We start from the raw sequence: 17132 nt of genomic DNA on the forward strand, positions 1-17132 counted from the left end.
TTTTTTTTTTTTTTTTTTTGAGACGGAGTCTTGCTCTGTCACCCAGGCTGGAGTGCAGTGGCGCAATCTCGGCTCACTGCAAGCTCCGCCTCCCGGGTTCACGCCATTCTCCTGCCTCAGCCTCTCCGAGTAGCTGGGACTACAGGCGCCCGCCACCACGCCCGGGTAATTTTTTGTATTTTTAGTAGAGACGGGGTTTCACCATGGTCTCGATCTCCTGACCTCGTGACCCACCTGCCTCGGCCTCCCAAAGTGCTGGGATTACAAGCGTGAGCCACCGCGCCTGGCAGTCCTTTTTTTTTTTTTGAGACGGAGTCTCGCTCTGTCACCCAGGCTGGAGTGCAGTGGCACAATCTTGCCTCACTGCAACCTCTGCCTCTGAGGTTCAAGCAATTCTCTTGCCTCAGCCTCCCCAGTAGCTGGGATTACAGGTGCACACTGCCACGCCCGGCTAATTTTTTGTATTTTAGTAGAGACAGGGTTTCACCGTGTTGCCCAGGCTGGTCTCGAACTCCTGAGCTCAGGCAATCTGCCCACCTCGACCTCCCAAAGTGCAGGGATTACAGGCGTGAGCCACTGTACCTGGCCCCAAACTAGTATTCTTATACGTTGCTGTTGGAATTTTAAAATGGTGAGGCCACTTTGGAAAAGTCCAGCAGTTCCTCGAAAGGTAAAACATGGAGTTACCATATGACCTGCAATTCCACTCTCAGGTATAAAAGAGAAATGAAAACATGTGTACACAAAACTTGTGCACAAATGTACACAGCAGTATTATTTGTAATAGCCAAAAAGTGGAAAAAACTCACGTCCATCAACTGATACATGAATAAACATAATGTGGTATAGCCATATAATGGAATATTATTTGGCTATAAGAAACAAAGTTCTGATGCATGATATAACGTGGATGAACCTTGAAAACAAAGTAGAAGAAGCCAGTTGCAAAAGACCACATATGATTTCAATTATATGAAATGTCCAGAATTTGCTTTATTAATTATATAATTGATTAGTGGTTGTGAGAGGCAATGGGAGGGAGAAATGGAATGTGACTACTGATAGGATTCTTTTAGGGGTGATAAAAATGTTCTAAAATTAGGCTGGGCACGGTGGCTCACGCCTGCAATCCCAGCACTTTGAGAGGCCGAGGCGGGCGGATCACGAGGTCAGGGGATCGAGACCATCCTGGCCAACGTGGTGAAACCCTATCTCTACTAAAAATACAAAAATTAGCTGGGCATGGTGGCGCATGCCTGTAATCCCAGCTACTCGGGAGGTTGAGGCAGGAGAATCGCTTGAACCCAGGAGGTGGAGGTTGTAGTGAGCCGAGATAGCGATAGCACCACTGCACTCCAACCTGGCAACAGGAGACTGCGTCTCAAAAAAAAAAAAAAAAAAAAGTTCTAAAATTAGATAGTGGAAGCTGTGCACAATGGCTCAGGCCTGTAATCCTAGCACTTTTGGAGACCAGGAGTTCGAGACCAGCCTGGGCAACATAGGAAGATCTTATCTCTACCAATAATAAAAAAAATTAGCTGAACATAGTTGCCTGTGCCTGTAGTTGTGGCTGCTCAGGAGGCTGAGGCAGGAGGATCCCTTGAGTCAAGAAGCTCGAGGTTGCAGTGAGCTAGGATTGCACCACTGCACTCCAGCCTGGGTAAGAGTGAGGTCCTATTTGAAAGCAAGCAAACAAACAAACAAACCAATGTAAACTTACAGATGAGTTGCAAAGGTAGTACAAAGAACTTTCGTACACTCTTCATTCAGCTTTCCTTAATGTTATGTATATGTCTCTCTCTCTCTCTATATATATAACTACAGGACAATTATCAAAATTAAGAAATTAAAGTTGGAACAATACTATTTACTAAACTACAGATTTTATTATGGATTTCCTCAGCTTTTCTGCTAATGTCTTTTTCTTTTTTTGAGACAAGGTCTTGCTCTGTCACCTAGGCTGCAGTGTGATGCTGTGATCTTGGCTCACCGTAATCTCCACCTCAATCCTTGGACTTCAGCCTCTCAAGTAGCTTGGACTACAGGCGTGTGCCACTACACTTGGCTAATTTTTGTGTTTTTTGTTGAGATGGGGTTTCACCATGTTGTCCAGGCTGGTCTTCAACTCCTGGGCTCAAGCGATATGCCTGCCTCTGCCTCCCAAAAGTGCTGGGATTACAGGCGTGAGCCACTGCACCCAGCCTAATGTCTTCTTTTTGTTATAAGATCCAACAGAAGATTCCACATCTGAAGATCTTTTTGTTTTTTAAAATCTGTCACCAACATACTACCTACCCTTTAAAAATTTTGCAAAAGGTATAAATTTGAAAAATATATCCACATCGATCTCATTCAAGTCATTGATACAACTATTTAACAGGATAGGATTACCTAGCATAGCCTGGGTACAGTTTGTAATTTTTTGTGTGTGTGTGAGATGGAGTTTTGCTTTTGTCACCCAGGCTGGAGTGCAATAGTGTAATCTCGGCTCACTGTAACCTCTGTCTCTTGGTTTCAAGCAATTCTCCTGCCTCAGCATCCCTAGTAGCTGGGATTACAGGCACCTGCCACCACGCCTAGCTAATTTTTTTATTTTTAGTAGAGACAGGGTTTCACCATGTTGGCCAGGCTGGTCTCAAAACTCCTGACCTTAGGTGATCAGCCAGTCTCGCCATCTCAAAGTGCTGGGATTACAGGCGTGAGCCACTGCGCCTGGTCAGTTAGTATTTTTATTTTTATTTTTTTTGTAGGGACAGGGTTTCGCTATGTGGTCCAGGCTAGTTTCAAACTCCTGAGCTCAAGCGATCTGTCTACCTTGGCCTCTCAACTGCTGGCATTACAGGCGTGTGCCACCATGCCCAGCTAATTTTTGTATCTTTTTTGTAGAGAAAGGATCTCATTATGTTGCCCAGGTTGCTCTCAAACTCTTGGGCTCAAGTGATCCACCTGCCTTGGCCTCTCAAAGTGCTGGGATTATAGACATGAGACACTGTGTCCGGCCCACTTGGGTATAGTTTAAAAATTCTGATACCCAGAGTGTGCCTCAGATCAATTACATCAGCCTCTGATAGTGACCCAGACATCAATATTTTTAAAGCTCCCCAGCTCATTCCAATGTGCAGCCAAAAGTGATAACCACTGCATGTCCATGGTTAAGGGAACTTCAACCCATTTTGCTAACATGTAGCCTTTGGGTATGGTTATTCAACCAATTAAACACTCAGTATACATATCTCCAAAAAGCCACTGTGCGAGATTATCAAATGCCTAATTTTAATGAGGACATACCAATAATGGAATTACTTTGATCTACCATTCTAAGAATTCTTTTTTTTGGCTGGCGCGGTGGCTCACACCTGTCATCTGAGCACTTTGGGAGGCCAAGGCGGGCGGATCACCTGAGGTCGGGAGTTTGAGACCAGTCTGACCAACATGGAGAAACCCCGTCTCTACTAAAAATACAAAATTAGACGGACGTGGTGGCGCGTGCCTGCAATCCCAGTTACTTGGGAGGCCGAGGCGGGAGAATCGCTTGAACCCGGGAGGCGGAGTTGCAGCAAACCAAGATCATGCCATTGCACTCCAGCCTGGGCAACAAGAGCGAAACTCCATCTCAACAACAACAACAACAAAAAAACTCCGTCTCCCGGGTTCAAGCAATTCTCTGCCTCAGCCTCCCGAGTAGCTTGGGATTACAGGTGCCCGAAACCATGTCTGGTTAAGTTTTGTATTTTTAGTAGAGACGGGGTTTCACCATCTTGGCCAGGATGGTCTTGAACTCCTGACCTCGTGATCCACCAGCCTTCACCTCTCAAAGTGCTGGGATTACAGGTGTGAGCCACCGCACCCGGCCATTCTAACAAGAAGGATATATTAGTCTGTCATGACTTTCTTTTGTACTAAACTCAGACTGATTCCTCAAGATCAATAATTCTTTCTCTAAATTAGTAGTTCTCTACCAGGGGGATTTTGAAACCCTCCCCCAATATTTGAAAATGAATGTTTGGAGGCATTTTGGTTGTCACAACTGAGGGAGGGAAGGGAGGATGCTACTGGCATCGAGTGAGTAGAGGCCAGGTATGTTGCTAAACAGTCTACAATGCACAGGAGAGTCCCCCACAACAAAGAATGATCCATCCCCAGATGTCAACAGTGTTGAGGTTGAGATTGTCCTAAATCCCGAGTCCCATATGAAAAGTTTGGCTCACAAAGACTAATTTCTTTTTTTTTTTTTTTTTTTTTGAGACAGAGTCTCACTCTGTCGCCCAGGCTGGAGTGCAGTGGCACGATCTCGGCTCACTGCAACCTCTGCCTCCTGGGTTCAAGTGATTCTTCTGCCTCAGCCTCCCAAGAAGCTGGGATTATAGGTGTCTGCCACCATGCCCGGCTAATTTTTGTATTTTTAGTAGAGATGAGGTTTCACCATGTTGGCCAGGCTGACCTCCTGACCTCAAGTGATCTGCCCTCCTTGGCCTCCCAAAGTGCTGGGATTACAGGCGTGAGCCACCATGCCATGCCACACATTGTTTTCATAATTTCAGAGAGAAAAAGCAGAATTCCTTATGCTGTATTTTCTCATCTTAATAATATCTATCTCGCCAGGTTTGGATTCCTAGAGCAGCGTTAGAGCTATAAAAGTAAAAGAGTTGTGAAATTTACTGATTATCACAAACTTCAACAGGGCTAACTTCTCCCAGCTCTAAGGTTTTTGTTTTTGTTTTGTTTGAGATAGGGTCTCCAGCAGTCTCCAAGGCTTGAGTGCAGTGGTATCATCGCTCACTGCAGTCTTGAACTCCTGGGCTCAAGCGATCCTCTCCCTTCAGCCTTGTGAGGAGCTTGGACTACAGCAGGGGTGTCCAATCTTGGTTTTCCTGGGCCATGTTGAAAGAATTGTCTTGAGTCACACATAAGACACACCAACACTAACAACAGCTGATGAGCTAAAATAGCAACAACAATGAAATCACAGATTAAAAAAAAGGCTCATAATGTTTTTTTTTTGTTTTTTTTTTTTTTTTTTTTGTCTTGCTCTGTCGCCCAGGCTGGAGTGCAGTGGCGCAGTCTCGGCTCACTGCAAGCTCCGCCTCCCGGGTTCACGCCATTCTCCTGCCTCAGCCTCTCCGAGTAGCTGGGACTACAGGCGCCCGCCACTACGCCCGGCTAATTTTTTTGTATTTTTAGTAGAGACGGGGTTTCACCGTGGTCTCGATCTCCTGACCTCGTGATCCGCCCGCCTCGGCCTCCCAAAGTGCTGGGATTACAAGCGTGAGCCACCGCGCCCGGCCAATGTTTTAAGGAAGTTTATCAATTTGTGTTGGGCCCTGTTCAAAGCAGTCCTGGGTTGTATGCAGCCCATGGGCCACAGGTTCGACAAGCTTGGACTACAGGCATGTACCACCATGACTGGCTAATTTTTACTTTTTTATAGACATGGGGCTATGTTGCCAGGCTGGTCTTCAGCTCCTGGCCTGAAGCAATTCTCCCACTTCGGCCTCCCATAAAGTGCTGGGATTATACATGTGAGCATTGTGTCTGGCCAACCTCAGTCTTGTACCTATAGGTGTTTTTGCTAGAAATATGCATGTAGTTTACAATTCTGAAAACAGTGCAAGTGATGATGCAATATACACTTTTTAAAGCTTCCCAGCTTTTAAAGCTGCATTAGCGCTTCTGCAATGGAGAAAGCAAGAAGGAAGGAAATACAGTAGTCCCAACTTATCTTCGGGAGAGCCCACTGCAGGATCCCAGGGGATGCCTGAAACCATACAGAGTACTGATCACTAAATAAATAAACACACACACAAACACATACACACAGTTTTTTCCTATAGGTATATACCTATAATCAAGTTTAATTTATAAATGTGGCACAGTAACAAATGAACAACAATAACCAATAAGAAAATGGAACAATATACTGTATAAAAGTTATGTGGATATGGTCTCACTCACTCTTAAAATATCTCATATCTCACTGTACCGTGCTCACCCTTCTTGTGTTGATGTGAGATGACAAAACGCTTGTAAGATGAGATAAAGTGAATGACTTAGGAATTGTGATGTAGCTACTATCGACCTTCTGACTATGCCTAAGAAGGGGGATCATCTTAGGGTGATCCTGAATCATTGAATCATGCCGATGTCCACAGATGGCTGTCAAAAGCCGATGATGTCAATGACTAACCAATGGGTAGCACATACAGCGTGGTTATGTTGATTCACATCCAGGACAGGGTGGTGCAAAATTTCATCACGCTACTCAGAACAGTGGACAATTTAAAACAAACTACTATGGAAGGGACTATGATTGCTTCTTAGGGTAGCAGATATTCTAGATACTCTTCAGCAAAATGGACTCCAGGCTGTATCTGATAGGTTTCAAAAGACTTCACAAAAGGCATGTTAGTGTACACGCACGACTGAGATTAACATTCTAGAATTTTAGCACTCAATGGTACACCACTGAGGTATTGATATGAATTCAACTGTAAATTTAGATTATGGTTCTGAGATGGAGATGCATAAAAATGAAAACTTAAAAGAAAACAAATACCAACACAATTGGGTATTTCTGGGTGCTAACGTTCCAGGTAATTATCTTTCTTGACTTTCATTTCTAATGTTAATAGTTAGCAATATCAATAATATTGTTTATAAAAGAAATACTGTCCAAACTTTATTAAGGTGCTCATGTTAACACTTAAGGTTTCAGATTTTCAAATTTGGGATGTTCAAACAGTAGGTATAACGCAAATATTCCAAAATCCAACAAAATCTCAAATCCAAAACATTTCTCTTCCCATTTTTGTAAAAACAAAACAAAACAAAACAAACAAACAAACAAAAAAACAACTGGCCAGGCGCAGTGGATCACGCCTATAATCCCAGCACTTTGGGAGACTGAGGAGGGTAGATCACAAGGTCAGGAGTTTGAGAACAGCCTGGCCAACATAGTGAAATCCTGTCTCTACTAAAAATACAAAAAATTAGTCAGGCGTGGTGGCGGGCACCTGTAATCCCAGCTACTCAGGAGGCTGCGGCAGTAGAATTGCTTGAACCCGGGAGGGGGAGGTTGCAGTGAGCCGAGATTGTACCATTACACTCCAGCCTGGGTGACAGTGCAAGAATCTGTCTCAAAAAAAAAAAAAAAAAGGCTGGGCGCAGTGGCTCATGCCTGTAATCCCAGCACTTTCGGAGGCCAAGATGTGCGGATCACGAGGTCAGGAGATCGAGACCACCCTGGCTAACACGGTGAAACCCCGTCTTCACTAAAAATACAAAAAATTAGCCAGGCGTGGTGGTGGGCGCCTGTAGTCCCAGCTACTCGGGAGGCTGAGGCAGGAGAATCGCTTGAACCCAGGAGGCGGAGCTTGCAGTGAGCCGAGATCCCTCCACTGCACTCCAGCCTGGGCGACAGAGTGAGATTCTGTCTCAAAAAAAAAAAAAATAAATAAATAAATAAAATAAAATAAATAAAAATAAACAAAAAACCCTTGGGAGGCCGAGGCAGGTGGAACATTTGAGGTCAGGAGTTCAAGACCAGCCCGACCAACATGCTGAAACCCCGGCTCTACTAAAATACAAAACTTAGCTGGGCATGGTAGTGGGTGCCTGGAATCTCAGCTACTCAGGAGGCTGAGGCAGGAGGAGAATCACTTGAACTCAGGAGATGCAGGTTACAGTGAGCCAAGACTGCACCACTGCATTCTAGCCTGGGCAACACAGTGAGACTCCTTCTCAAAAACAAACAAAAAAAAAAACAAAAAAAAAGAAAAGAAAAAAAAGAAAAAAAGGCCGGGGGCAGTAGCTCAAATCACAAATCCAAAACATTTCTGTTCCTAAACATTTTCGTAAAAAAAAAAAAAAAAAAAACTGGCCAGGTGCAGTGGATCATGCCTGTAATCCCAGCACTTTGGGAGACTGAGGCGGGTGGATCACAAGGTCAGGAGTTTGAGACCAGCCTGGCCAACATAGTGAAATCCTGTCTCTCCTAAAAATACAAAAAATCAGCCGGGCGCGGTGGCTCAAGCCTGTAATCCCAGCACTTTGGGAGGCTGAAACAGGAGAACACTTGAAGGAGGTCGAGGTTGCATGACGGAGATCACACCACTGCACTCAGACTGGCAAATGTGACTCACTCATCAACCTGTACCCAAACAAAAATCTCAAATTTCTTCCCTCTTAAATAAAATTTTTTTTTGCCTGGGCACGGTGGCTCATGCCTGTAATCTCAGCACTCTGGGAAGCTGAGGTGGGTGGATCACGAGGTCAGGAGTTCAAGACCAGCCTGGCCAAGATGGTGAAACCCCATCTCTACTAAAACTACAAAAATTAGCTGGGCGCAGTGGCGGGCACCTGTAATCCCAGCTACTTGGGAGGATGAGGCAGGAGAATCGCTTGAACCCAAGAGGTGGAGGTTGCAGTGAGCCCAGATCGTGGCACTGCACTCCAGCCTGGGCAATAGAGTGAGACTCTGTCTCAAAAAAAAAAGGAAAAAAAAACAAAATAAAATAAATATTTTTTTGTTTGTTTGTTTAGACAGGGTTTTGCTCTTGTCGCCCAGGCAGGAGTGCAATGGTGTAATCTCGGCTCACCGCAACCTCTGCCTCCTGGGTTCAAGTGATGCTCCTGCCTCAGCCTCAAAGTAGGTGAGATTACACGCACCCGCCACCACGCCCAGCTAATTTTTTTGTATTTTTAGTTGAGATGGGGTTTCATCATGTTGGCCAGGCTGGTCTCGAACTCCTGGCATCAGGTGATCCACCTGCCTTGGCCTCCCAAAGTGTGGGGTTACAGGCATGAGCCACCACGCCCAGCCAATATTTTTAAAGGCTCTTGGCCAGGCATGGTGGCTCACGCCTAAATCCCAGAAATTTGGGAGGCCGAGACGGGTGGATCACCTAAGGCCAGGAGTTTGAGACCAGCTTGGCCAACATGGCGAAACCCTGTCTCTATTAAAAATACAAAAATTAGCCAAATTAGACAGGCGTGGTGACACATGCCTGTAGTCCTAGCTGCTCAGGAGGCTGAGGCGGGAGAATCACTTGAACCCGGGAAGCAGAGGTTGCAGTGAGTTGAGATCGCTCCACTTCCCTGCAACCTGGGTGACAGAGCAAGACTCTGTGGGAAAAAAAAAAAAAACAACTCTTATGATTACATAGCATTTACCATAACTCATCAAATGTAAAGTCAACTCTGACCATACTTCAGTAAATTTTATCTTAGAAAAAAAAAGTTCTCGCCCAACAGTAGTCCCAGCTACCCAGGAGGCTGAGGCAGTGGTAGGATCCCTTGAGCATGGGAGCTAGTCTCCAGCCTAGGCAACATAGTAAGAGCAGGTCTCAAAAAAAAATTCTTTTAATATTTTAACCTGGCCGGGTGTGGTGACTCACGCCTGTAATCCCAGCACTTTAGGAGGCTGAGGCGGGTGGATCACCTGAGGTCGGGAGCTCGAGAGCAGCCTGACCAACATGGAGAAACCCCACCTCTACTAAAAATACAAAATTAGCCAGGTGTGGTGGCACATGCCTGTAATCCCAGCTGCTTGGGAGGCTGAGACAGGAGAATCGCTTGAACCCGGGAGGCGGAGGTTGCAGTGAGCCGAGATCACGCCATTGCACTCCAGCCTGGGTAACAAGAGCGAAACTCTGTCTCAAGAATAAAAAAAAAAAAATTAACTTTATTTTGTTTTACATTTTAGAGACAGAGTTTCGCTCTCTCGCCCAGGCTGGAGTGCAGTGGTGTGTGATCATGGCTCACGGTAGCCTCAAACTCCTGGACATGCCACCATGGCCCGGTTAATTTTTCTTATTTTTTGTAGAGATGGGGGTCTTGCTATGTTGACCGGGCTGGTCTTGAACTCGTGGCCTCAAGTAATCCTCCTGTCTCAGTCGCCCAAAGTGTTGGGATTATAGGCATGAGCCACTGCGTCCAGCCTGAAACCTCATTTTAAAAGTTTTTATCAGACCAGGACCCCAAGATGGAGTCAGCTGTACCAGTGAAGAAGAAACTCCTGGATGTCAAATTAGCAGAACTGCCAAACCAAATATTAACGTGTGATCTCACACAAGAAGGCACTGTTGGAGCGTTCAAAGAGGTTACTACAGGTATTACGACAAATACTCCAATTTGAAGAAAGGGAGCTTCCACAGTGGTGCTGTGGTGCTGGCAGCTTACATGCTTTTCCATTACTGTCTTTCTGAAAAGGAACACAAGCATGGGCAGCTACAGAAGTAAAACTGAAGAGGGCCATTGCAGAGCGCTCACTCCTGGATAATCTCCCTAGTTTAATGTCAGCTGATTAGCAACCTTAATTCCCTCTGCATCCTGATTTTTCCCTTGTCATGTAACGTATCATATTTACAGGTTTTAGGGATTAAGAAGTGGATATCCTTGGGGAAACCATTATTCTATCTTCATTGGTTCAAATAATTCAGGGTTTGTTCATTCAGTGAGGTCATTTTATTGAGCACTTAATATATTTTAGTCTCTGGTTGGCTCTGGGGCATACATGAAAAAACAGAATCGTATCTCATTTGCTTATATGTAGCTGATAATTCATTGATCAGTGTAGTTACTGAAAGTTATTTTAACACAGAGACCATATGTAAGTAACTCTCCCTATACACTGGTGTAGCGAAATTCCAGTAAAGGCATTTTTTTTTTCTTTGAAGCACAGCAATTATGCTGCTGATGAGAAATTTTACTTTGAAGAAAATGTGGTGTAGTGAAAAAAGTATAAGGTTTTTAAAAGACAGGCAAACTAGAGTCTAAAGATTTGTTACTGGACTTCTCCGGGCCTCAGGCTTCTCTTTTGTAAAATGAGGGTAAGATTATCTACCTCAAAGTGTTTATTGTAAGGATTAAACAGGAATATGTGTTCCCCTGGCATGGTAGTCCACAAATGCTAATTGTCTTTCTCTTCTGGTATTTTAAGTATCTAACATTCATTTCAATATTTCTTTTTTTTTTGGGACGGAGTTTCGCTCTTGTCTCCCAGGCTGGAATGCAAAGGCGTGATCTCGACTCACTGCAACCTCTCCCTCCTGGGTTCAAGCGACTCTCCTGCCTCAGCCTACCAAGTAGCTGGGACTACAGGTGCTCCACCATGTCCACCTGATTTTTTTTTGGATTTTTTTTTTCTTTTTAAGACAGAGTCTTGCACTGTTGCCCAGGCTGGAGTGCAGTGGTGCGATCTTCACTCACTGCAACCTCCGTCTCCCGGGTTCAAGGGATTCTCCTGCCTCAGCCTCCCGAGTAGCTGGGATTACAGGTGCTCACCACCACGCCCGGCTAATTTTTTGTATTATTAGTAGAGACGGGGTTTCACTATGTTGGCCAGGCTGGTCTTGAACTCGTGACCTCGTGATCCATGCGCCTTGGCCTCCCAAAGTGCTGGGATTACAGGCGTGAGCCACCACGCCCAGCCTCATTTCAATATTTCTGTGACTTGCTTTGCGCTAGCCTGTGATGCTTTATGTAAATTAAGTAGTAGACATAGTCCCTGTTCTCAAATAAAACAAGTTATTGGTAGCATAATACACTTGCATGCATGAAGCAACTAACAAAAGATCGGTAAACAAGTGGGCTCCATGAAAGTGTGGGACTTGCTTAGGAAAATATACAATGAGGTAATTAAGGCTGCTTTCCTCTTTACCTTAAAGAATCAAAACAAGTAAACAACATTTAATCCACGTATCCTAAAGGGGAAATTTGGGACTGTCTGCTTGAATTTTGGAGGTTGCAAGGGCTTTTTAGTTTTATTTTTTTTTCCTCAAATGGAGTTTTGCTCTTGTTGCCCAGGCTGGAGTGCAATAGCACCATCTCGGTTCACTGCAACCTCCGCCTCCCAGGTTCAAGCGATTCTCCTGCCTCAGTCTCCTGAGTAGCTGGGATTACAGGCGTCCACCACCACGCCTGGCTAATTTTTGTATTTTTAGTAGAGACGGGATTTTGCCATGTTGGCCAAGCTGGTCTCGAACTCCTGACCTCAGGTCATCCGCCCGCCTCGGCCTCCCGAAGCGCTGGGATTATAAGCGTTAGCCACCGCGCCCGGCCTTGCATGGGCTTTTGAACAGTCATTTTTGAATTATTTCCTGGATCCCCAGGAGTCCACAAATGTGAAGGAAAGGGAAACCCAAGTAGATCCTTCAGTAATTTATTCTGCTTTATCCTTTGGGTAAAGGTAAAAACTACTAGATCAAGTAAACTTTGGAATTATTTGTGGACTTTAATCGTCAGTATTTCTGCTGCATTCAATTATCAAATATCAGTCAAGTGTTTTGAGAAACAAATATTCAGTAGCCACAGAAACCTAACAGGCCTATGTTTGCTTTGTTTTATTAACGCCTTGGAGGCACAGAACACTACCAATTACACCCACAAACCTTATCGACATCAAGAGAACTGTAAATGACAACACGGCAATATTCTGCATTTTCCCTATGCCTAGGAGCTAATTCCACTTTACATATATTATCTTATTATTTCACACATCAACCCTGGAGGCATGTTTGGAGTTGCCTAATTTTTATGTACACTTTTTGATAAGGAACTAAGAAAAATAACTTGCTGAAGGAAAAAAGGGAGACTAAGTCCAGAACTGAATGAAAAGCACATGGTTTCTTCATCCTCTATCACCAGGCTGTCTAACCAGGCTGAAGTAGTACCATCCATGAGTAAGTGCGTCAAGGGCAAACAAACATCATCGCATATGGACAGTGGTGTGAAATTTGAGAAATCCGAGGAGGGATAACAACAACAAAAAGCACACCACCATGCCGATCTTCCTCGGGTCCCAGGTTGGCAACTCAACGCCCGGGAAGAATCCCCCCGGAGGTGCGCCGGTCCTACTGGCCTCACTCCCTACCTCCTGGAGGTCCGGAGTCCCGCTCCTTTCCCTCAGCGGTACAACACCCCTGTTGGTCCATTCCCTCACCGTGAGTCGAGGGCTAGTTCTCCTGACTAGGCGACCGGCACGCACCGCCTGCGACCGGCTCCAAAGCACCGGTTCTGCTACTGCGAAGTAGGCTCGGGTCAACCGGCAGGAAACGACTCAACGCGCAGCCGCCGCGGCCTCCAACCACCGGTCAGCAGAGGGGCGCTAGGCAGTCCTCGATCCGCTCGCCGCGATCCCGAGGAGGAGGAGTAGGGGGAGGCGAGCCGCAGCACCGCGGCGAGGAGCCCAGGGAGGTAGGTTGTCGTGGGGCTCGGTCCGCCACTCTGGCAATTCCAGTCAAACGGCAAGCCCCGACCCGCTCTGCCCGTCCCTTCCTCTCCTGCCCCTGCAGCCGACAGGAATGGAACAGTCCCGCGGGGGGGATTGTGGGAGGCGCACGCGCGAAGGGTGGAGGGTGGTGGGGGGGAGCTGGCGGCAGCGGCGGTGGCCGTGGCGGCGGTTGGTGGCCGTGGGGGCGGGGAAGGGGGGGAGGAGAGAAGAGGAGGTGGAGGAGGAGGAGGAGGCTTGGGCTTGCGCCGCTGAAGGTACGCGTGAGGGCCTGCGCCGGAGCCGGCTTGACAGGGCCTGAGGGGGAGTGAGGGACTGGGCGAGGGGGTTCCCGTGGGTGAGCGCGTACGGGCTGGCTGGCGCGCGGGGCGGCCGAAGGTGGTGGTTGGTGGGAGCAGCCAGCGACGAGCCCGTAGACAGTCGTACGCGTGCGGGCGGGCGTGCGCGCTACGCGGCCGGAGTCGGGCGGAGCGGGGGACGGTGGGGAAGAACGCGAGGAGGGAGGAGTGGGAGGTTGGGGGGGCGCTAGGCGCCCTTCGCTCCCTCCCTCTGGAGGAGCTGCCACCGCCACCGCCGCCACTCTGCTGCCGCCGCCGCCGCCGCCGCCGCTCCCGCCGCCATTTTGGGTTCGCTTTGCGGAGGGGAGACGATCCCAGTCTCGGTTGCGGGACCCGCCTCCCCTCAGTTTGCCCCCTTTAGCCCTCCACCTTTCCCTTCTCCTCTCTCGCATTTCCGCCAGTCAGCTTACCCGCTGGCCGCCTCCTGACAAGCGGGAGGGATCCGCCGTGGACCAAGGGAAGCGGAGGAGCCTGGCGGCCACCCCCTCTTCCCCACTTCCCTGCACTCTCATCGCTCTCGGCCTCGGCCTCGGCCTCCGACACGGTGAGTAGAACGATTTGGGCCGGCATTCGGGCCTAAGCACTCTCTCAGCGATTGAATCCTGGGCTTTCTGGGAGCCACTGTCATCTCCCGGACCTGGACCTCCGGGAGAGCAGTGGTGAAGATGGGGGAGGGGAGAGCAGGGAGGGGGATCCTGAGCCTACCGGGAAGTCCGTCCAGGCGTGGTGAAGGGGTGTCCCTGACAGGCGGACTCCCGGCGGGGGCTGGAAAGTAAGCTAGTGGAGGCGGAGTCGGCTGTGCCCCTGACAGGTTAGTTTGTGTTTGTAGGCATGATCGGAGCCTCCCCCATAGTCCAGTTTGTGTGTGTTTATTTAAGGGATAAGAGTGGTCGAGGACACGATCTTGAGAGGGGAGTTTACCTGTGTGACAAGGTCTGTGGTGTCCCTGCCGCGTTGAACTGTATGTAGGAACGACAGGATGATCTCAGTGTTGTAAGTTTAATAAATGTCACTGGTTAGTTTGTACATGGAAAGAGATGTTTTTGGTTTAGAAGACAGATGGTCTGTTGGTGTGTAGCGGCTGTGTTGGTGTGTGTATGCGAGGATGGCAAGTGTTTCCGGAAGAGTTTGCCTTTATTTGTGTAAGTGTAATGGAGTTCCCCTTATAAGTTAGCTTATTTCTCGAATACATGTTGGGAGGTTCCTTGCAGGTTGATATGTGTGTGTATTTTAGGGATTGGGAGCCCCTAGTTACTTGTTGGGAAAGAGCGGCAATGGTAGTGTTCTACACAGCATGTGTCTGTGAGGTCAGGGAGGGGAGAAACTTGGCATAGCCAGTTGTGGTCTTCAGAATAGTTTGTGCCTTTGGTTAGAGTGAGTTGTGTAAATGTGAAGGGCCAAAATATCTTTAACAGAACCATTGCTACAAAGCTGTAAAGAACGGGTGGTTTTATTTGTTGTCGCAGGTTTATAGTAATAGTTTACAATACAATAAGAAAGCTCTTTCAGTTTCTTTGTGATACTTAATCTCTGTGAAAATGGTAGGATGCTTTCTTCCATTTTACAAAATAGGAAATTTAGGCATAAGGAGAGAACTTCTCCAAGGCCACATGTTAAATTGGTGACAAAGTTGGGACTGTAACTCCCATATTTTCACTACTACTGCAGCAGTATATTCAGCATGCCATGGTACCTCAGGAAGTCTTTGTGGGCAAATCTGAGCATGCTGGAAAGATAGAAGCACATAAGACTGGTTGGATTGTATTTGGAGGAGACCGATTGTGTCAGATATGTATGTGGAACGTAGCTGTCCTTGCCAGTCTGACCTGTATGAAATGCATATCCATGACTATATTATTTTGGATTTATGGAGGAAGCAGAGCATTTCTGACACTTGAGGTTGTATGTGTGAGGGAGAGAAGGCTTTCACAGCTTAACTTGTACCAGAGCGGCTGCATGGGTGCTGACAGCTTAACTTGAAATCTGTGGAAGAATACTTTTTCATTCATTCAACAAATATTTGACGACTGCCTGTTCAATAAATGGTCCATGCCTTGGGGTGAGGATAATCAAGGTGTCTCTGTAAATAGCCTGAGTACAACGTGAGGGGAGTTGTTTTGACAGTGGTAGGTATTAAGTTGAGGGAGGCAGTGTGGAATTAAAACCAGAGAACTGTTTTTGGGTTCTGGTAATTGTTAATACATGTGCCTGTGGATGTTGGAACTTTTTGGCTGGGCTGAAGGAATCCTTTGAAAGACTGATTTCTTTTTTTTTTTTTTTTGAGGCGGGGTCTCGCTATTTCGCCCAGCCCTGAGTGCAGTGGCGCAATCTCGGCTCACTGCAAGCGGCGCCTCCCGGGTTCACGCCATTCTCCTGCCTCAGCCTCTCCGAGTAGCTGGGACTACAGGCGCCCGCCACGACGCCCGGCTAATTTTTTGTATTTTTAGTAGAGACGGGGTTTCACCGTGTTAACCAGGATGGTCTCGATCTCCTGACCTCGTGATCCGCCCGCCTTGGCCTCCCAAAGTGCTGGGATTACAGGCGTGAGCCACCGTGCCCGACCAAGACTGATTTCATATAGTAAGAATCCCCTCTATGAATATGAGGGAAGAATGCATAAACTAAGCCACTTAACTGTATTCTTCTGAAAAATGGGATGTTTCTTGATAGGCTAGATGAGTGGTTCTTAAAATTTTTTGGGGTCACTTATCCTTCTGAGAATCTGATGAAAGACACTGGGCCCTCAAGTTAGACGATGAGCATAAGCACAATCACATGATTTATATATATGATTTTAGGAACATAAAATGTAATGAAATAGAGCCAATTTATATTTAGGTCTTTCATTTTCATTGTTCGGGTGTGTGGAAAACCTTTCATTTTCGTTGTTCGGGTGTGTGGATGTTAGTATGAGTTTAAGATGAAGGAGTCTATGGTAGTATTTGAACATGTTGACAGGAGAACTTTAGGGTCCATGTTTTTTATTCTTTTTATCATCTGCAAACTTATTTCTGCAGTATTAGTAAACGACTCTGAATTTGGTGATAAGGGAGTGTAATATAGCACAAGTATCTATGGCTTTGTTCTTTGTCAGTATCTTTTTGTTCCTAAACTCTGAGAAGTGGGTTTGTCTTTTTTCAGTTTTGGATTTGGCCTGAGGTGATTTGAAGCTCCTGTCTTGGAGTTTAGCTTAGTTATAACAAACACTGATTTAATCCTATGCAGGAGACACAAAAATCAATAATATATGGTCTCTGTGCTTGAAGAGATGCTAATTCAGTTGAGTCTGAATTGTTTGATGGTGGCAGCTCTCAAAAGGACAAGGAAGAGGGAAACATTCCTAGAAGTTGAAATTTTGTTACACAATTGCGAAGAGTTTTTGCCACTACTTACTCTTTGAATAAGCATAAAGTGTTTATACTCTGTATGCAGCTTTGTACTTTAAAAAAATAGGTTTTGTATCATCTTGTGTTTTTTTTTTTTTTTTTTTTTTTGGAGTTTTGCTCTTGTTAACAGGCTGGAGTGCAATGGCGCTATCTCTCTTTTTTTTTTTTTTTTTTTTTTTTTTT

General features: G+C 46.3%; 1 protein-coding gene and 1 pseudogene across 6 annotated transcripts in view; one reads left to right on the forward strand and one right to left on the reverse strand.

The window, feature by feature from the left end:
* The window catches only part of ASH1L (ASH1 like histone lysine methyltransferase), a 332744-nt gene that overhangs the window by 86276 nt on the left and 229336 nt on the right, over positions 1 to 17132 (forward strand). The window contains exons 1-2 of one of the 6 annotated variants that reach the window (XM_032154243.2): positions 13445 to 13482; positions 13965 to 14107. The gene's annotated coding sequence lies outside the window, so the exon portion shown is untranslated. Of the gene's footprint in view, positions 1 to 13008; positions 13192 to 13444; positions 14108 to 17132 lie in introns of those variants that run through there. The other 5 variants (XM_032154245.2, XM_032154247.2, XM_032154246.2 and 2 more) reach the window with 5 other exon arrangements.
* LOC116467921 (uncharacterized) lies at positions 5323 to 10252 on the reverse strand (annotated as a pseudogene).

The sequence above is a fragment of the Hylobates moloch genome, unplaced genomic scaffold, assembly GCF_009828535.3.
Source record: "Hylobates moloch isolate HMO894 unplaced genomic scaffold, HMol_V3 SCAFFOLD_5, whole genome shotgun sequence".
In the NCBI taxonomy this organism is placed as follows: domain Eukaryota; kingdom Metazoa; phylum Chordata; class Mammalia; order Primates; family Hylobatidae; genus Hylobates; species Hylobates moloch.